Genomic DNA, 19,722 nt, shown 5'->3' with positions numbered 1-19,722 from the left:
GCAAAGAGAGGGCTATTTAAAGATCAGCCATTCTAATCGCCAGTACATTGTATAAGTAGGGAAGAAAACCCAAAAGCTTACAGCACCTAGTATTCCCAGGCGGTCTCCCATCCAAGTACCAAACAGGCCCAAACCTGCTTAGCTTCCGAGATCAGACGAGATCGGGCATAGCCTTTTTTTTTTTTTTTTTTTTTTATTTTATTAAAGAAATTTCAAATAAAGTACAATAGATTAAACACAAGCAATAGAAAATACAGCATTTCTTCTATACACATCTCTACATTACACATCTTTCCTTTACATAGATAATTTAAAAATGTCCTTCACTTCCTGGCAGCTTCCACATTGAATCATTTAAAACACAATAAACTTTTGGGGTAAAAACATCATAAAAATAATCCAACATATTTACACCTTTAAAATACACATACAGCCTTTCAATATATAATTCGGTTTTCCTTTTAAACACAGTCCAAACATCCAACACAATGATTTCCTTTTTAGCCACAGTTCTTCTCTCCCATATTGCACTTTTCATTAGCATTACACACAGATTAATAAAATTTTTGTTTTGACACTTTTTTTCCCAACCAAACATCACCACTCTGTTCCATTCCATTACATTTTCATCCCAGTCTTCAGTCACATCTTTAATTAAACATTTACATTTTCTTAAAAACTCCTCCAGTTCTCTACAATATAAAAACATATGTAAAATCCCCTCTTCCTTTTCCTGGCACACTTTACACAGAGCATTTTCTTCCCTTCCTATTTTATTTAAAATAATCTCAGTAAAAACCACTTTATGCCTTATAAAATACTCCAAACATCCCAATTTAGTTTCCACACACTTCCCTGTCATGTTTCTCCATATATACTCTTTTTTTAAATCTTTGAATTTCTGCATCCAGTATCCATTTGCAATAGGCTCTTTAAAAACACCATCTCTAAAAGAACAATAAATCATTTTCAGAGTACATTCCTTAAAATCATACAGTTTTTCCCCTAATTTCACGTAAATACATTTCTCTTTTGGCTCTTCTTCCATACATTCTATTCTTTTAATCCACTCTTTGGGTATTGCGCTTTTAATGATTTCATATTTATTTTTTATGTCTTGTTCACTGTAATCCTCTTTTGCCTCCTCCATTGCATCTATAATAAATTGTGTCGGTAAAAAACCTTCTTTAAATTCATACAATACATCTCTCACTCTTGTTATCCCCACTTCCATCCATTTCTTTAAAAAATCCCTTTGTCTTGTTTTAAAATGTTTTGGTTTAAGAACAGAGGTTGATTTAAAATGTGTTCTCTCCCATGTGGATCAAACTCAACTTTATCTAAAAATTTTCCCCAAGCACTTAAAATTTCTCTATAAAACTCTGGTAAATTTTCTGTCATCCAATTCTTCGTTTTCATCCATAAAATTCCATCCCCCATGTTAAGATCCCCACATTTGTTTAAAAAATATTTCATCGTCTTTTTCCACTCTGGTTTGTCCTCATCTTGTAGGTATTTCTTCACTACTTTCACTCTCAAACTATTTTTCCTCTGTTCCACATCTATTAAACCTAAACCCCCCTTCTCTACCGCCCCTAAAATCGTATTAAAAGCTATTCTTGCTGGCTTCCCCTCCCATAAAAAGTCAAGAAAACATTTCTTCAACCTCTTTTCTGTCCACATTGGCATATGCGACACATATAAAACATTCCATAGCTTAGACACCATTAAAACATTCAATACTAAAACCTTCCCTTTTAAGTTTAAAGTTCTTAATTTCCAAAAATTTAACCTTCTCTCTATTCCTGTTACTAGTTCCACCCACATTTCATCTCTTACTTTCATCTCATTTTTACCCATTAAAATTCCTAAAATCCTAATTTCTTCCACTTCCTTAAAATTAAAACTATCCTTTAAAACCATTGCTTTACCAAATCTCATATATACCGTCTTTTCTTCATTTACTTTACTCCCAGATCCTTTACAATATTCCTCTACAACATTCATAACTTCTTTGATGCTCTCCTTTCCTTTTACTATTATCGTTGTGTCATCAGCATATTGAAAAACCTTTCCCTCAGCATTATTTTCCTCAATTTCAATTCCAATTATTCCTTCTTTTTGTTTTATGGCCAATCCTAACGGTTCCGATACAAGTGAATATAATAATGCCGAAAGCGGACAACCCTGTCTTATCGATCTTGTGATTTTAAAACATTCTGTTAAAAACCCATTACACTTTATTCTCGTTAAAGCGCCCTTATATAAAATCTCAATATATTTGATAAAATCTCCCCCAAAACCAAATTTCTTTAAAACATCAAATAAATACTCGTGTTCAACCCGATCAAATGCTTTTTCAAAATCTAGACTAATTATGTAACCATCTTCATTTAGTTCTTTCATATACCATATTGTGTCTCTTATACTCATTGTTATATCCGCTATATCCCTTCCTTTTACTCCGTATGCTTGGTTTGTTTCGATTATACTTGGCATTACTTCCTTTAACCTGTTTGCTAAAACCTTTGATAAAATCTTAAAATCTGTGTTAAGCATTGTGATCGGCCTATAGTTTTTTAAATCTACCTTTTCTCCTTTCCTTTTATATATCAGTTTTGTTATCCCCATCCCCATTCTTTCATTAACTTCTTCTTTTTCAAAAATCTCACTAAAAACTTCCTTTAAAATCTTGGTTAAAATCTCTTTAAAACATATATAAAATTCACTTCCCAAACCATCTATTCCTGGACTTTTCTGTTTATTCAGCTGCTGTATTGCTCTTTCAATCTCTTCTTCACCAATTTTTTGATCGCATTCTTTTTTATCTTCCTTACTCACTTTTACTTTTATTCGATTCAACAATTCAATTTTTTCGTTTTCTTCTACACCCCTGGCACTAAAAAGATCTTCATAAAAATTCTTTATTTCTTCTAAAATCTTTTCATTCCCCTCTACAACTTCCCCATTTTTCCCTCTTACCTGTTTTATTGTTTCAGCTTTCCCTCTCTTTTTTTCCAAATCAAAAAAAAACTTTGTGCACTTTTCTCCCTCCACAGTATATTTAGCTTTGCTCCTTAACCTCGCCCCCTCATATTCTTTTTCCTCTATTTCCTTCAGTTTTTCATCCATTTCCTTTATCTTTTGTATATCTTTATTTTCTTTATTCAATTCCGCTTCCAAACATTCCTTTATTTTTTTTTCGTTGTATCTTTTGCATTTGCGTATTATGCTACAATACTTAATTGAGAATTTTTTTATTAAAAACTTTACATTCTCCCACCAAATTCTCTTATCTTCTTCATACATTTCATTTTCCTTTTCTTTTTCTATAATTTCTTTAACCTTTAATACATAGTCTTCATTTTCTAACATTTTTGTATTTAAAACCCATATTCCTGGCCCTCTTTGCACTTTATTCCAATCCAATTTAAAAAATAAGAACTTGTGATCGCTAAAACTTGTTTCTTCATACTTAATATTTTCTATAAAATTCTCCACATTTCTTGTACATAAAATAAAATCAATTCTTGTTTCACACACAAACTGCCCCACTATTTGCCTTCTTGAAAACTCTTTTTTCTTTTCATTTCTTTCTCTCCACACATCTATCATATTATTTTCTGCCATTAAAGCTTTTAATTCTTTTCTCCCTTTGTCAGTTTTAAAAACCATTCCATCTGCCATGTCTTGTTTACTAAAAACCGTATTAAAATCCCCCATCATTATTATTTCTTTATACTTCTTTACAAAACTACTTAAAACATAAAAAAACTCTTTCTTTTCCTTCTCCTCCGTTGGTGCATGTACATTTACTAAAATCAATTCCCTTCCTTCATGTTTTGTCTCTACAACCATACATTTACCCATCGTATCTTTGTATAAAATTTGACTTGCTTTAAAAACATCATCCTTCATTAAAAAAGCCACACCTCTCCCAAACCTCCCATCTCCATTATTGTACAAAATCCCTCCTCCCCATCTCTTTTTATATTCATTCATTACATTTTCTCTCCAGTTTGTTTCCTGTAGTACAATAATGTCTTCTCTTTTACATTTTTCTTTTATATTTTCAAATTTCTTTAAGTTCAAAAGTCCTCTTGCATTAAAAGTCACAACACTTAAAACCATTAAAAAGAAAAATAATAAATATCTAAAACCCATCATTCTCAGTCTTTCTCCTCCAATTCCTTTAACACCTCAAACCTATTTAAACATTTCACTTTTTTTCTTGAACTTTCTATATTTGGCTTTACCTTTAGCGATCTTCTTCGTATTTTTCCCCTCTCCGCCTTTTCCTTCTCATCCTCCTCCATACTAATTTCTCCTTCGTTATCAGTTTCTTTGTCTTGTTCTTTTCCTTTTTGTCCATGAATTGAAGATATGTCCATCGGTGTAATTTGTGTGTCCTCTTCTCTTATTTGTTCATTGTTATTTTCTTTTTCTTTTTCTCCTTCTCCTTCCTGTCTGTTGTTTGTTCCTTCCTCTGTTTCCTTTGGTTGTAATTTGTCTTCTTCATGTCTTTCATCACAATGTCCTTCATCATTGTTTTCTTCATGCACCTGTCTGTCCACCTGTTCTTTCCTTCCACCTACCACCCCCTCCATCCAGCATTCACATTTATTTAAAATTTCTTGGCAATCCGGACACCTGACAGCATTGCAGTCTCGTGCAAAATGTCCCCTTTCCAAACATTTATGGCACTTGAATTCTGGGCACTCTTTCAGTAGATGTTCTGGGCTCATGCACAGCCTACAAGTCTTCACCTGGTGGCTGTGCATCACCCTAAAGTACTGGGGGCCTTCAGCTGTTTCAATCTTAGTGCTGTAAGGGAGTGATGCCACTTCTTTGGGGAACCTCACCTTTACAAACCTTGTGCCGTCTTCGATGTCAGTGTCCGGATAGCACCTTCTTTTGATTTTAGATATGGGGGAAACCCCCCATCCTTCCAATTTGTTTACAATTTCCTTATCCTCCAGGTAGACAGGCAGGTGCATGAAGGAAACAACGTAATCTTTATTTTGCAGTTTTTTTACTTCACAGTCCACTCCCTTTATTGTCAATCCATTGATTAAAATGTCACACATTTCTTCCTGTTCCAATGTCAGTTCATATTCTTTGCCTTGTCTGGGTCTTACAGCCAACACCTTTCCACTTCCAATTTTTTCTGAGATTGCTTTAATTATATCCTCTCCTCTCACACCAATCACATTCTCTGTACTCACGATCACTGTTGCCTCCTTTAAATATTTTCTTTCACCAAATCTTTTCCTTGCTTCTTGATCTTTTACATTTCCAGCTCTTTGTCGCTTCTCCAGTCCAGTGTCATTTGCCGTGCGTGTTCCTCCAGCCAGTCCATTGTCGTTTGCCATACTTGTTCCTCCAGCCATTCTAGTGTCGTTTACCATGCGTGTTCCTCCAGCCAGTCCAGTGTTGTTTGCCATGCTTGTTCCTCCAGCCAGTCCAGTGTCGATTGCCATGCGTGTTCCTCCAGCCAGTCCAGTGTCGCTTGCCGTGCGTGTTCCTCCTGCCAGTCCATTGTCATTTGCCATTCGAGTCTCTCCAGCCAGTTCCGAGTCGTTACCATACAATCCGTCCATTTTTGAGAAAAAAAAGATCAACCACCCTCCAGACAGCGATATGCTGCTGTTAGGTGGCTTTCAAAAAAGAAAAAATGCCAAAGAAACAATCACAGATTCACAAAACAAACAAAACAACCACAAATAGAAAAACACAAAATGGAGGAGAGCCTTCCTCTCCCAACTGCAGCCAACACTTCCTGTAGCTCTCTAGCGCCCTCAGGTTGGTATGGCCGTAAGCGAAGGTTGCTGCAAAGAGAGGGCTATTTAAAGATCAGTCATTCTAATGTCCAGTACATTATATAAGTAGGAAAGAAAACCCAAAAGCTTAAAGCACCTGGTATTCCCAGGCGGTCTCTCATCTAAGTACTAACCAGACCTAAACCTGCTAAGATTCAGAGATCGGGCATTGAAAATTTTTTTTTTTGCAAGATTATTATATACTTAGTGAAAAATTTCCAAAAAGCTTAAAGCACCTTGCTATTCCAAGGCGGTCTCCCATCCAAGTACTAACCAGGCCCAAACCTGCTAATATTCAGAGATCGGGCAATGACACTATTTTTTTTTTTTGGCAAGATTATTATATAATTACTGAAAAATTTCCAAAAAGCTTAAAGCACCTGGTATTCCCAGGCGGTCTCTCATCCAAGTACTAACCAGACCTAAACCTGCTAAGATTCAGAGATCAGCATTGACTCTTTTTTTTTTTTTTTTTTTGCAAGATTATTATATACTTAGTGAAAAATTTCCAAAAAGCTTAAAGCACCTTGCTATTCCAAGGCGGTCTCCCATCCAAGTACTAACCAGGCCCAAACCTGCTAATATTCAGAGATCGGGCAATGACACTATTTTTTTTTCGGCAAGAATTTTATATAATTACTGAAAAATTTCCAAAAAGCTTAAAGCACCTGGTATTCCCAGGCGGTCTCTCATCTAAGTACTAACCAGACCTAAACCTGCTAAGATTCAGAGATCGGGCATTGACAATTTTTTTTTTTTTGCAAGATTATTATATACTTAGTGAAAAATTTCCAAAAAGCTTAAAGCACCTTGCTATTCCAAGGCGGTCTCCCATCCAAGTACTAACCAGGCCTAAACCTGCTAATATTCAGAGATCGGGCAATGACACTATTTTTTTTTTTGGCAAGATTATTATATAATTACTGAAAAATTTCCAAAAAGCTTAAAGCACCTGGTATTCCCAGGCGGTCTCTCATCCAAGTACTAACCAGACCTAAACCTGCTAAGATTCAGAGATCGGGCATTGACTCTTTTTTTTTTTTTTTTTTTTTTTTTGCAAGATTATTATATACTTAGTGAAAAATTTCCAAAAAGCTTACAGCACCTGGTACTCCCAGGCAGTCTCCCATCCAAGTACTAACCAGGCCCAAGCCTGCTTAGCTTCCGAGATCAGACGAGATCAGGTATAGCCAGGTTGGTATAGCCATAAGCGAAGGTTGCTGCAAAGAGAGGGCTATTTAAAGATCAGCCATTCTAATCGCCAGTACATTGTATAAGTAGGGAAGAAAACCCAAAAGCTTACAGCACCTAGTATTCCCAGGCGGTCTCCCATCCAAGTACTAACCAGGCCCAAACCTGCTTAGCTTCCGAGATCAGACGAGATCGGGCATAGCCAGGTTGGTATGGCCGTAAGCGAAGGTTGCTGCAAAGAGAGGGCTATTTAAAGATCAGTCATCCTAATGGCCAGTACATTATATAAGTAGGAAAGAAAACCCAAAAGCTTAAAGCACCTGGTATTCCCAGGCGGTCTCTCATCTAAGTACTAACCAGACCTAAACCTGCTAAGATTCAGAGATCGGGCATTGACTCTTTTTTTTTTTTTTTTTTTTTTTTTGCAAGATTATTATATACTTACTGAAAAATTTCCAAAAAGCTTAAAGCACCTTGCTATTCCAAGGCGGTCTCCCATCCAAGCACTAACCAGGCCCAAGCCTGCTTAGCTTCCGAGATCAGACGAGATCAGGCATAGCCAGGTTGGTATGGCCATAAGCGAAGGTTGCTGCAAAGAGAGGGCTATTTAAAGATCAGCCATTCTAATCGCCAGTACATTGTATAAGTAGGGAAGAAAACCCAAAAGCTTACAGCACCTAGTATTCCCAGGCAGTCTCCCATCCAAGTACTAACCAGGCCCAAACCTGCTTAGCTTCCGAGATCAGACGAGATCGGTCATAGCCAGGTTGGTATGGCCATAAGCGAAGGTTGCTGCAAAGAGAGGGCTATTTAAAGATCAGTCATTCTAATGTCCAGTACATTATATAAGTAGGAAAGAAAACGCAAAAGCTTAAAGCACCTGGTATTCCCAGGCGGTCTCTCATCTAAGTACTAACCAGACCTAAACCTGCTAAGATTCAGAGATCGGGCATTGACACTATTTTTTTTTGCAAGATTATTATATACTTAGTGAAAAATTTCCAAAAAGCTTAAAGCACCTTGCTATTCCAAGGCGGTCTCCCATCCAAGTACTAACCAGGCCCAAACCTGCTAATATTCAGAGATCGGGCAATGACACTATTTTTTTTAGCAAGATTATTATATAATTACTGAAAAATTTCCAAAAAGCTTAAAGCACCTGGTATTCCCAGGCGGTCTCTCATCCAAGTACTAACCAGACCTAAACCTGCTAAGATTCAGAGATCGGGCATTGACAATTTTTTCTTTTTTTTTTTTTTTTTGCAAGATTATTATATACTTAGTGAAAAATTTCCAAAAAGCTTAAAGCACCTGGTATTCCCAGGCGGTCTCTCATCCAAGTACTAACCAGACCTAAACCTGCTAAGATTCAGAGATCGGGCATTGACTCTATTTTTTTAATTTTTTTGCAAAATTATTAAATACTTAGTGAAAAATTTCCAAAAAGCTTAAAGCACCTTGCTATTCCAAGGCGGTCTCCCATCCAAGTACTAACCAGGCCCAAACCAGCTAATATTCAGAGATCGGGCAATGACACTATTTTTTTTTGGCAAGATTATTATATAATTACTGAAAAATTTCCAAAAAGCTTAAAGCACCTGGTATTCCCAGGCGGTCTCTCATCCAAGTACTAACCAGACCTAAACCTGCTAAGATTCAGAGATTGGGCATTGAGTCTTTTTTTTTTTTTCTGCAAGATTATTATATACTTAGTGAAACATTTCCAAAAAGCTTAAAGCACCTTGCTATTCCAAGGCGGTCTCCCATCCAAGTACTAACCAGGCCCAAACCTGCTAATATTCAGAGATCGGGCAATGACACTATTTTTTTTTCGGCAAGATTATTATATAATTACTGAAAAATTTCCAAAAAGCTTAAAGCACCTGGTATTCCCGAGCGGGCTCTCATCCAAGTACTAACCAGACCTAAACCTGCTAAGATTCAGAGATCGGGCATTGATTTTTTTTTTTTTTTTTCGCAAGATTATTAAATACTTAGTGAAAAATTTCCAAAAAGCTTAAAGCACCTTGCTATTCCAAGGCGGTCTCTCTTCCAAGTACTAACCAGGCCCAAACCTGCTAATATTCAGAGATCGGGCAATGACACTATTTTTTTTTTTTTTTGCAAGATTATTATATACTTAGTGAAAAATTTCCAAAAACTTAAAGCACCTTGCTATTCCAAGGCGGTCTCCCATCCAAGCACTAACCAGGCCCAAACCTGCTAATATTTAGAGATTGGGGCATTGACTCTTATTTTTTGCAAGATTATTATATATATTATATTCAGAGATTGGGCATTGACTCTTTTTTTTGCAAGATTATTATATACTTAGTGAAAAATTTCCAAAAAGCTTAAAGCACCTTGCTATTCCAAGGCGGTCTCCCATCCAAGTACTAACCAGGCCCAAACCTGCTAATATTCAGAGATTGGGCAAATGACACTATTTTTTTTTTTTTGCAAGATTATTATATACTTAGTGAAAAATTTCCAAAAAGCTTAAAGCACCTTGCTATTCCAAGGCGGTCTCCCATCCAAGCACTAACCAGTCCCAAACCTGCTAATATTCAGAGATCGGGCATTGACTCTATTTTTTTTATTTTTTTGCAAAATTAATAAATACTTAGTGAAAAATTTCCAAAAAGCTTACAGCACCTGGTACTCCCAGGCGGTCTCCCATCCAAGTACTAACCAGGCCCAAGCCTGCTTAGCTTGCGAGATCAGACGAGATCAGGTATAGCCAGGTTGGTATGGCCATAAGCGAAGGTTGCTGCAAAGAGAGGGCTATTTAAAGATCAGCCATTCTAATCGCCAGTACATTGTATAAGTAGGGAAGAAAACCCAAAAGCTTACAGCACCTAGTATTCCCAGGCGGTCTCCCATCCAAGTACCAACCAGGCCCAAACCTGCTTAGCTTCCGAGATCAGACGAGATCGGGCATAGCCAGGTTGGTATGGCCGTAAGCTAAGGTTGCTGCAAAGAGAGGGCTATTTAAAGATCAGTCATTCTAATGTCCAGTACATTATATAAGTAGGAAAGAAAACCCAAAAGCTTAAAGCACCTGGTATTCCCAGGCGGTCTCTCATCTAAGTACTAACCAGACCTAAACCTGCTAAGATTCAGAGATCGGGCATTGAAAATTTTTTTTTTTGCAAGATTATTATATACTTAGTGAAAAATTTCCAAAAAGCTTAAAGCACCTTGCTATTCCAAGGCGGTCTCCCATCCAAGTACTAACCAGGCCCAAACCTGCTAATATTCAGAGATCGGGCAATGACACTATTTTTTTTTTTTGGCAAGATTATTATATAATTACTGAAAAATTTCCAAAAAGCTTAAAGCACCTGGTATTCCCAGGCGGTCTCTCATCCAAGTACTAACCAGACCTAAACCTGCTAAGATTCAGAGATCAGCATTGACTCTTTTTTTTTTTTTTTTTTGCAAGATTATTATATACTTAGTGAAAAATTTCCAAAAAGCTTAAAGCACCTTGCTATTCCAAGGCGGTCTCCCATCCAAGTACTAACCAGGCCCAAACCTGCTAATATTCAGAGATCGGGCAATGACACTATTTTTTTTTCGGCAAGAATTTTATATAATTACTGAAAAATTTCCAAAAAGCTTAAAGCACCTGGTATTCCCAGGCGGTCTCTCATCTAAGTACTAACCAGACCTAAACCTGCTAAGATTCAGAGATCGGGCATTGACAATTTTTTTTTTTTTGCAAGATTATTATATACTTAGTGAAAAATTTCCAAAAAGCTTAAAGCACCTTGCTATTCCAAGGCGGTCTCCCATCCAAGTACTAACCAGGCCTAAACCTGCTAATATTCAGAGATCGGGCAATGACACTATTTTTTTTTTTGGCAAGATTATTATATAATTACTGAAAAATTTCCAAAAAGCTTAAAGCACCTGGTATTCCCAGGCGGTCTCTCATCCAAGTACTAACCAGACCTAAACCTGCTAAGATTCAGAGATCGGGCATTGACTCTTTTTTTTTTTTTTTTTTTTTTTTTGCAAGATTATTATATACTTAGTGAAAAATTTCCAAAAAGCTTACAGCACCTGGTACTCCCAGGCAGTCTCCCATCCAAGTACTAACCAGGCCCAAGCCTGCTTAGCTTCCGAGATCAGACGAGATCAGGTATAGCCAGGTTGGTATAGCCATAAGCGAAGGTTGCTGCAAAGAGAGGGCTATTTAAAGATCAGCCATTCTCATCGCCAGTACATTGTATAAGTAGGGAAGAAAACCCAAAAGCTTACAGCACCTAGTATTCCCAGGCGGTCTCCCATCCAAGTACTAACCAGGCCCAAACCTGCTTAGCTTCCGAGATCAGACGAGATCGGGCATAGCCAGGTTGGTATGGCCGTAAGCGAAGGTTGCTGCAAAGAGAGGGCTATTTAAAGATCAGTCATCCTAATGGCCAGTACATTATATAAGTAGGAAAGAAAACCCAAAAGCTTAAAGCACCTGGTATTCCCAGGCGGTCTCTCATCTAAGTACTAACCAGACCTAAACCTGCTAAGATTCAGAGATCGGGCATTGACAATTTTTCTTTTTTTTTTTTTTTGGCAAGATTATTATATAATTACTGAAAAATTTCCAAATAGCTTAAAGCACCTGGTATTCCCAGGCGGTCTCTCATCCAAGTACTAACCAGACCTAAACCTGCTAAGATTCAGAGATCGGGCATTGACTCTTTTTTTTTTTTTTTTGCAAGATTATTATATACTTACTGAAAAATTTCCAAAAAGCTTAAAGCACCTTGCTATTCCAAGGCGGTCTCCCATCCAAGTACTAACCAGGCCCAAACCAGCTAATATTCAGAGATCGGGCAATGACACTATTTTTTTTTGGCAAGATTATTATATAATTACTGAAAAATTTCCAAAAAGCTTAAAGCACCTGGTATTCCCAGGCGGTCTCTCATCCAAGTACTAACTAGACCTAAACCTGCTAAGATTCAGAGATTGTGCATTGAGTCTTTTTTTTTTTTTTGCAAGATTATTATATACTTGATGAAAAATTTCCAAAAAGCTTAAAGCACCTTGCTATTCCAAGGCGGTCTCCCATCCAAGCACTAACCAGGCCCAATCCTGCTAATATTCAGACATTGGGGCATTGACTCTTTTTTTTTGCAAGATTATTATATATATTATATTCAGAGATTGGGCATTGACTCTTTTTTTGCAAGATTTCTATATACTTAGTGAAAAATTTCCAAAAAGCTTAAAGCACCTTGCTATTCCAAGGCGGTCTCCCATCCAAGTACTAACCAGGCCCAAACCTGCTAATATTCAGAGATTGGGCAATGACACTATTTTTTTTTTTTTTTTTTTTTTTGCAAGATTATTATATACTTAGTGAAAAATTTCCAAAAAGCTTAAAGCACCTTGCTATTCCAAGGCGGTCTCCCATCCAAGCACTAACCAGGCCCAAGCCTGCTTAGCTTCCGAGATCAGGCGAGATCAGGTATAGCCAGGTTGGTATAGCCATAAGCGAAGGTTGCTGCAAAGAGAGGGCTATTTAAAGATCAGCCATTCTAATCGCCAGTACATTGTATAAGTAGGGAAGAAAACCCAAAAGCTTACAGCACCTAGTATTCCCAGGCGGTCTCCCATCCAAGTACTAACCAGGCCCAAACCTGCTTAGCTTCCGAGATCAGACGAGATCGGGCATAGCCAGGTTGGTATGGCCGTAAGCGAAGGTTGCTGCAAAGAGAGGGCTATTTAAAGATCAGTCATCCTAATGGCCAGTACATTATATAAGTAGGAAAGAAAACCCAAAAGCTTAAAGCACCTGGTATTCCCAGGCGGTCTCTCATCTAAGTACTAACCAGACCTAAACCTGCTAAGATTCAGAGATCGGGCATTGACAATTTTTTCTTTTTTTTTTTTTTTTTGCAAGATTATTATATACTTAGTGAAAAATTTCCAAAAAGCTTAAAGCACCTTGCTATTCCAAGGCGGTCTCCCATCCAAGTACTAACCAGGCCTAAACCTGCTAATATTCAGAGATCGGGCAATGACACTATTTTTTTTTTTGGCAAGATTATTATATAATTACTGAAAAATTTCCAAAAAGCTTAAAGCACCTGGTATTCCCAGGCGGTCTCTCATCCAAGTACTAACCAGACCTAAACCTGCTAAGATTCAGAGATCGGGCATTGACTCTTTTTTTTTTTTTTTTTTGCAAGATTATTATATACTTAGTGAAAAATTTCCAAAAAGCTTAAAGCACCTTGCTATTCCAAGGCGGTCTCCCATCCAAGTACTAACCAGGCCCAAACCTGCTAATATTCAGAGATCGGGCAATGACACTATTTTTTTTTTTTGGCAAGATTATTATATAATTACTGAAAAATTTCCAAATAGCTTAAAGCACCTGGTATTCCCAGGCGGTCTCTCATCCAAGTACTAACCAGACCTAAACCTGCTAAGATTCAGAGATCGGGCATTGACTCTTTTTTTTTTTTTTTTTTGCAAGATTATTATATACTTACTGAAAAATTTCCAAAAAGCTTAAAGCACCTTGCTATTCCAAGGCGGTCTCCCATCCAAGTACTAACCAGGCCCAAACCAGCTAATATTCAGAGATCGGGCAATGACACTATTTTTTTTTGGCAAGATTATTATATAATTACTGAAAAATTTCCAAAAAGCTTAAAGCACCTGGTATTCCCAGGCGGTCTCTCATCCAAGTACTAACTAGACCTAAACCTGCTAAGATTCAGAGATTGTGCATTGAGTCTTTTTTTTTTTTTGCAAGATTATTATATACTTGGTGAAAAATTTCCAAAAAGCTTAAAGCACCTTGCTATTCCAAGGCGGTCTCCCATCCAAGCACTAACCAGGCCCAATCCTGCTAATATTCAGACATTGGGGCATTGACTCTTTTTTTTTGCAAGATTATTATATATATTATATTCAGAGATTGGGCATTGACTCTTTTTTTGCAAGATTTCTATATACTTAGTGAAAAATTTCCAAAAAGCTTAAAGCACCTTGCTATTCCAAGGCGGTCTCCCATCCAAGTACTAACCAGGCCCAAACCTGCTAATATTCAGAGATTGGGCAATGACACTATTTTTTTTTTTTTTTTTTGCAAGATTATTATATACTTAGTGAAAAATTTCCAAAAAGCTTAAAGCACCTTGCTATTCCAAGGCGGTCTCCCATCCAAGCACTAACCAGGCCCAAGCCTGCTTAGCTTCCGAGATCAGACGAGATCAGGCATAGCCAGGTTGGTATGGCCATAAGCGAAGGTTGCTGCAAAGAGAGGGCTATTTAAAGATCAGCCATTCTAATCGCCAGTACATTGTATAAGTAGGGAAGAAAACCCAAAAGCTTACAGCACCTAGTATTCCCAGGCAGTCTCCCATCCAAGTACTAACCAGGCCCAAACCTGCTTAGCTTCCGAGATCAGACGAGATCGGTCATAGCCAGGTTGGTATGGCCATAAGCGAAGGTTGCTGCAAAGAGAGGGCTATTTAAAGATCAGTCATTCTAATGTCCAGTACATTATATAAGTAGGAAAGAAAACGCAAAAGCTTAAAGCACCTGGTATTCCCAGGCGGTCTCTCATCTAAGTACTAACCAGACCTAAACCTGCTAAGATTCAGAGATCGGGCATTGACACTATTTTTTTTTGCAAGATTATTATATACTTAGTGAAAAATTTCCAAAAAGCTTAAAGCACCTTGCTATTCCAAGGCGGTCTCCCATCCAAGTACTAACCAGGCCCAAACCTGCTAATATTCAGAGATCGGGCAATGACACTATTTTTTTTTAGCAAGATTATTATATAATTACTGAAAAATTTCCAAAAAGCTTAAAGCACCTGGTATTCCCAGGCGGTCTCTCATCCAAGTACTAACCAGACCTAAACCTGCTAAGATTCAGAGATCGGGCATTGACAATTTTTTCTTTTTTTTTTTTTTTTGCAAGATTATTATATACTTAGTGAAAAATTTCCAAAAAGCTTAAAGCACCTGGTATTCCCAGGCGGTCTCTCATCCAAGTACTAACCAGACCTAAACCTGCTAAGATTCAGAGATCGGGCATTGACTCTATTTTTTTAATTTTTTTGCAAAATTATTAAATACTTAGTGAAAAATTTCCAAAAAGCTTAAAGCACCTTGCTATTCAAAGGCGGTCTCCCATCCAAGTACTAACCAGGCCCAAACCAGCTAATATTCAGAGATCGGGCAATGACACTATTTTTTTTTGGCAAGATTATTATATAATTACTGAAAAATTTCCAAAAAGCTTAAAGCACCTGGTATTCCCAGGCGGTCTCTCATCCAAGTACTAACCAGACCTAAACCTGCTAAGATTCAGAGATTGGGCATTGAGTCTTTTTTTTTTTTCTGCAAGATTATTATATACTTAGTGAAAAATTTCCAAAAAGCTTAAAGCACCTTGCTATTCCAAAGCGGTCTCCCATCCAAGTACTAACCAGGCCCAAACCTGCTAATATTCAGAGATTGGGCAATGACACTATTTTTTTTTTTTTGCAAGATTATTATATACTTAGTGAAAAATTTCCAAAAAGCTTAAAGCACCTTGCTATTCCAAGGCGGTCTCCCATCCAAGCACTAACCAGGCCCAAACCTGCTAATATTGAGAGATCGGGCATTGACTCTATTTTTTTTATTTTTTTGCAAAATTATTAAATACTTAGTGAAAAATTTCCAAAAAGCTTACAGCACCTGGTACTCCCAGGCGGTCTCCCATCCAAGTACTAACCAGGCCCAAGCCTGCTTAGCTTCCGAGATCAGACGAGATCAGGTATAGCCAGGTTGGTATGGCCGTAAGCGAAGGTTGCTGCAAAGAGAGGGCTATTTAAAGATCAGTCATCCTAATGGCCAGTACATTATATAAGTAGGAAAGAAAACCCAAAAGCTTAAAGCACCTGGTATTCCCAGGCGGTCTCTCATCTAAGTACTAACCAGACCTAAACCTGCTAAGATTCAGAGATCGGGCATTGACAATTTTTTCTTTTTTTTTTTTTTTTTGCAAGATTATTATATACTTAGTGAAAAATTTCCAAAAAGCTTAAAGCACCTTGCTATTCCAAGGCGGTCTCCCATCCAAGTACTAACCAGGCCTAAACCTGCTAATATTCAGAGATCGGGCAATGACACTATTTTTTTTTTTGGCAAGATTATTATATAATTACTGAAAAATTTCCAAAAAGCTTAAAGCACCTGGTATTCCCAGGCGGTCTCTCATCCAAGTACTAACCAGACCTAAACCTGCTAAGATTCAGAGATCGGGCATTGACTCTTTTTTTTTTTTTTTTTGCAAGATTATTATATACTTAGTGAAAAATTTCCAAAAAGCTTAAAGCACCTTGCTATTCCAAGGCAGTCTCCCATCCAAGTACTAACCAGGCCCAAACCTGCTAATATTCAGAGATTGGGCAATGACACTATTTTTTTTTTTTGGCAAGATTATTATATAATTACTGAAAAATTTCCAAAAAGCTTAAAGCACCTGGTATTCCCAGGCGGTCTCTCATCCAAGTACTAACCAGACCTAAACCTGCTAAGATTCAGAGATCGGGCATTGACTCTTTTTTTTTTTTTTTTTTTGCAAGATTATTATATACTTACTGAAAAATTTCCAAAAAGCTTAAAGCACCTTGCTATTCCAAGGCGGTCTCCCATCCAAGTACTAACCAGGCCCAAACCAGCTAATATTCAGAGATCGGGCAATGACACTATTTTTTTTTGGCAAGATTATTATATAATTACTGAAAAATTTCCAAAAAGCTTAAAGCACCTGGTATTCCCAGGCGGTCTCTCATCCAAGTACTAACTAGACCTAAACCTGCTAAGATTCAGAGATTGTGCATTGAGTCTTTTTTTTTTTTTTGCAAGATTATTATATACTTGGTGAAAAATTTCCAAAAAGCTTAAAGCACCTTGCTATTCCAAGGCGGTCTCCCATCCAAGTACTAACCAGGCCCAAACCTGCTAATATTCAGAGATCGGGCAATGACACTATTTTTTTTTTTTTTGCAAGATCATTATATACTTAGTGAAAAATTTCCAAAAAGCTTAAAGCACCTGGTATTCCCAGGCGGTCTCCCATCCAAGTACTAACCATGCCCAAGCCTGCTTAGCTTCCGAGATCAGACGAGATCAGGCATAGCCAGGTTGGTATGGCCATAAGCGAAGGTTGCTGCAAAGAGAGGGCTATTTAAAGATCAGCCATTCTAATCGCCAGTACATTGTATAAGTAGGGAAGAAAACCCAAAAGCTTACAGCACCTAGTATTCCCAGGCGGTCTCCCATCCAAGTACTAACCAGGCCCAAACCTGCTTAGCTTCCGAGATCAGACGAGATCGGGCATAGCCAGGTTGGTATGGCCGTAAGCGAAGGTTGCTGCAAAGAGAGGGCTATTTAAAGATCAGTCATCCTAATGGCCAGTACATTATATAAGTAGGAAAGAAAACCCAAAAGCTTAAAGCACCTGGTATTCCCAGGCGGTCTCTCATCTAAGTACTAACCAGACCTAAACCTGCTAAGATTCAGAGATCGGGCATTGACAATTTTTTCTTTTTTTTTTTTTTTTTTGCAAGATTATTATATACTTAGTGAAAAATTTCCAAAAAGCTTAAAGCACCTGGTATTCCCAGGCGGTCTCTCATCCAAGTACTAACCAGACCTAAACCTGCTAAGATTCAGAGATCGGGCATTGACTATTTTTTTTTTTTTTTTGCAAGATTATTATATACTTAGTGAAAAATTTCCAAAAAGCTTAAAGCACCTTGCTATTCCAAGGCAGTCTCCCATCCAAGCACTAACCAGGCCCAATCCTGCTAATATTCAGACATTGGGCATTGACTCTTTTTTTTTGCAAGATTATTATATATATTATATTCAGAGATTGGGCATTGACTCTTTTTTTGCAAGATTATTATATACTTAGTGAAAAATTTCCAAAAAGCTTAAAGCACCTTGCTATTCCAAGGCGGTCTCCCATCCAAGTACTAACCAGGCCCAAACCTGCTAATATTCAGAGATTGGGCAATGACACTATTTTTTTTTTTTGCAAGATTATTATATACTTAGTGAAAAATTTCCAAAAAGCTTAAAGCACCTTGCTATTCCAAGGCGGTCTCCCATCCAAGCACTAACCAGGCCCAAGCCTGCTTAGCTTCCGAGATCAGACGAGATCAGGCATAGCCAGGTTGGTATGGCCATAAGCGAAGGTTGCTGCAAAGAGAGGGCTATTTAAAGATCAGCCATTCTAATCGCCAGTACATTGTATAAGTAGGGAAGAAAACCCAAAAGCTTACAGCACCTAGTATTCCCAGGCGGTCTCCCATCCAAGTACTAACCAGGCCCAAACCTGCTTAGCTTCCGAGATCAGACGAGATCGGGCATAGCCAGGTTGGTATGGCCGTAAGCGAAGGTAGCTGCAAAGAGAGGGCTATTTAAAGATCAGTCATCCTAATGGCCAGTACATTATATAAGTAGGAAAGAAAACCCAAAAGCTTAAAGCACCTGGTATTCCCAGGCGGTCTCTCATCTAAGTACTAACCAGACCTAAACCTGCTAAGATTCAGAGATCGGGCATTGACAATTTTTTCTTTTTTTTTTTTTTTTTGCAAGATTATTATATACTTAGTGAAAAATTTCCAAAAAGCTTAAAGCACCTGGTATTCCCAGGCGGTCTCTCATCCAAGTACTAACCAGACCTAAACCTGCTAAGATTCAGAGATCGGGCATTGACTCTTTTTTTTTTTTTTTTGCAAGATTATTATATACTTAGTGAAAAATTTCCAAAAAGCTTAAAGCACCTTGCTATTCCAAGGCAGTCTCCCATCCAAGTACTAACCAGGCCCAAACCTGCTAATATTCAGAGATCGGGCAATGACACTATTTTTTTTTTTTTTGGCAAGATTATTATATAATTACTGAAAAATTTCCAAATAGCTTAAAGCACCTGGTATTCCCAGGCGGTCTCTCATCCAAGTACTAACCAGGCCCAAACCTGCTAATATTCAGAGATCGGGCATTGACTCTTTTTTTTTTTTTTTTTTGCAAGATTATTATATACTTACTGAAAAATTTCCAAAAAGCTTAAAGCACCTTGCTATTCCAAGGCGGTCTCCCATCCAAGTACTAACCAGACCTAAACCTGCTAAGATTCAGAGATCGGGCATTGACTCTTTTTTTTTTTTTTTTTGCAAGATTATTATATACTTAGTGAAAAATTTCCAAAAAGCTTAAAGCACCTTGCTATTCCAAGGCAGTCTCCCATCCAAGTACTAACCAGGCCCAAACCTGCTAATATTCAGAGATCGGGCAATGACACTATTTTTTTTTTTTTGGCAAGATTATTATATAATTACTGAAAAATTTCCAAATAGCTTAAAGCACCTGGTATTCCCAGGCGGTCTCTCATCCAAGTACTAACCAGACCTAAACCTGCTAAGATTCAGAGATCGGGCATTGACTCTTTTTTTTTTTTTTTTTTTTGCAAGATTATTATATACTTACTGAAAAATTTCCAAAAAGCTTAAAGCACCTTGCTATTCCAAGGCGGTCTCCCATCCAAGTACTAACCAGGCCCAAACCAACTAATATTCAGAGATCGGGCAATGACACTATTTTTTTTTGGCAAGATTATTATATAATTACTGAAAAATTTCCAAAAAGCTTAAAGCACCTGGTATTCCCAGGCGGTCTCTCAT

At 37.5% G+C, this 19,722-nt stretch overlaps 1 long non-coding RNA gene, 13 other non-coding genes and 4 pseudogenes across 14 annotated transcripts in view; all 18 read right to left on the bottom strand.

Annotated features, from left to right (window-relative positions):
• LOC132104553 (uncharacterized) overlaps nucleotides 1-19,722 on the bottom strand; it is a 343,753-nt gene that overhangs the window by 198,703 nt on the left and 125,328 nt on the right. The window lies entirely within an intron of this gene.
• LOC132105166 (5S ribosomal RNA) lies at nucleotides 6,913-7,031 on the bottom strand. The gene has a single exon (XR_009423872.1). It is a non-coding gene; the product is annotated as a 5S ribosomal RNA (ribosomal RNA).
• Nucleotides 7,116-7,234, bottom strand: LOC132105331 (5S ribosomal RNA). Its single transcript, XR_009423941.1, has one exon. It is a non-coding gene; the product is annotated as a 5S ribosomal RNA (ribosomal RNA).
• LOC132105287 (5S ribosomal RNA) lies at nucleotides 7,472-7,591 on the bottom strand (annotated as a pseudogene).
• On the bottom strand, nucleotides 7,676-7,794 carry LOC132105133 (5S ribosomal RNA). The gene has a single exon (XR_009423841.1). It is a non-coding gene; the product is annotated as a 5S ribosomal RNA (ribosomal RNA).
• LOC132105169 (5S ribosomal RNA) lies at nucleotides 9,654-9,772 on the bottom strand. Its single transcript, XR_009423875.1, has one exon. It is a non-coding gene; the product is annotated as a 5S ribosomal RNA (ribosomal RNA).
• LOC132104965 (5S ribosomal RNA) lies at nucleotides 9,857-9,975 on the bottom strand. Its single transcript, XR_009423681.1, has one exon. It is a non-coding gene; the product is annotated as a 5S ribosomal RNA (ribosomal RNA).
• Nucleotides 11,067-11,185, bottom strand: LOC132105165 (5S ribosomal RNA). The gene has a single exon (XR_009423871.1). It is a non-coding gene; the product is annotated as a 5S ribosomal RNA (ribosomal RNA).
• Nucleotides 11,270-11,388, bottom strand: LOC132105328 (5S ribosomal RNA). Its single transcript, XR_009423940.1, has one exon. It is a non-coding gene; the product is annotated as a 5S ribosomal RNA (ribosomal RNA).
• On the bottom strand, nucleotides 12,395-12,514 carry LOC132105325 (5S ribosomal RNA; annotated as a pseudogene).
• LOC132105316 (5S ribosomal RNA) lies at nucleotides 12,599-12,717 on the bottom strand. Its single transcript, XR_009423939.1, has one exon. It is a non-coding gene; the product is annotated as a 5S ribosomal RNA (ribosomal RNA).
• Nucleotides 14,155-14,274, bottom strand: LOC132105286 (5S ribosomal RNA; annotated as a pseudogene).
• On the bottom strand, nucleotides 14,359-14,477 carry LOC132105132 (5S ribosomal RNA). Its single transcript, XR_009423840.1, has one exon. It is a non-coding gene; the product is annotated as a 5S ribosomal RNA (ribosomal RNA).
• On the bottom strand, nucleotides 15,713-15,831 carry LOC132104968 (5S ribosomal RNA). The gene has a single exon (XR_009423684.1). It is a non-coding gene; the product is annotated as a 5S ribosomal RNA (ribosomal RNA).
• LOC132105223 (5S ribosomal RNA) lies at nucleotides 17,075-17,193 on the bottom strand. Its single transcript, XR_009423925.1, has one exon. It is a non-coding gene; the product is annotated as a 5S ribosomal RNA (ribosomal RNA).
• On the bottom strand, nucleotides 17,278-17,396 carry LOC132105304 (5S ribosomal RNA). Its single transcript, XR_009423938.1, has one exon. It is a non-coding gene; the product is annotated as a 5S ribosomal RNA (ribosomal RNA).
• Nucleotides 18,111-18,230, bottom strand: LOC132105285 (5S ribosomal RNA; annotated as a pseudogene).
• Nucleotides 18,315-18,433, bottom strand: LOC132105292 (5S ribosomal RNA). The gene has a single exon (XR_009423937.1). It is a non-coding gene; the product is annotated as a 5S ribosomal RNA (ribosomal RNA).

This window comes from Carassius carassius, chromosome 25 (genome assembly GCF_963082965.1).
Source record: "Carassius carassius chromosome 25, fCarCar2.1, whole genome shotgun sequence".
Classification (NCBI taxonomy): Eukaryota; Metazoa; Chordata; class Actinopteri; order Cypriniformes; family Cyprinidae; genus Carassius; species Carassius carassius.
The sequence above is the reverse complement of the archived record's forward strand: the minus strand, read 5'-3'. Positions and strand labels throughout refer to the sequence as shown.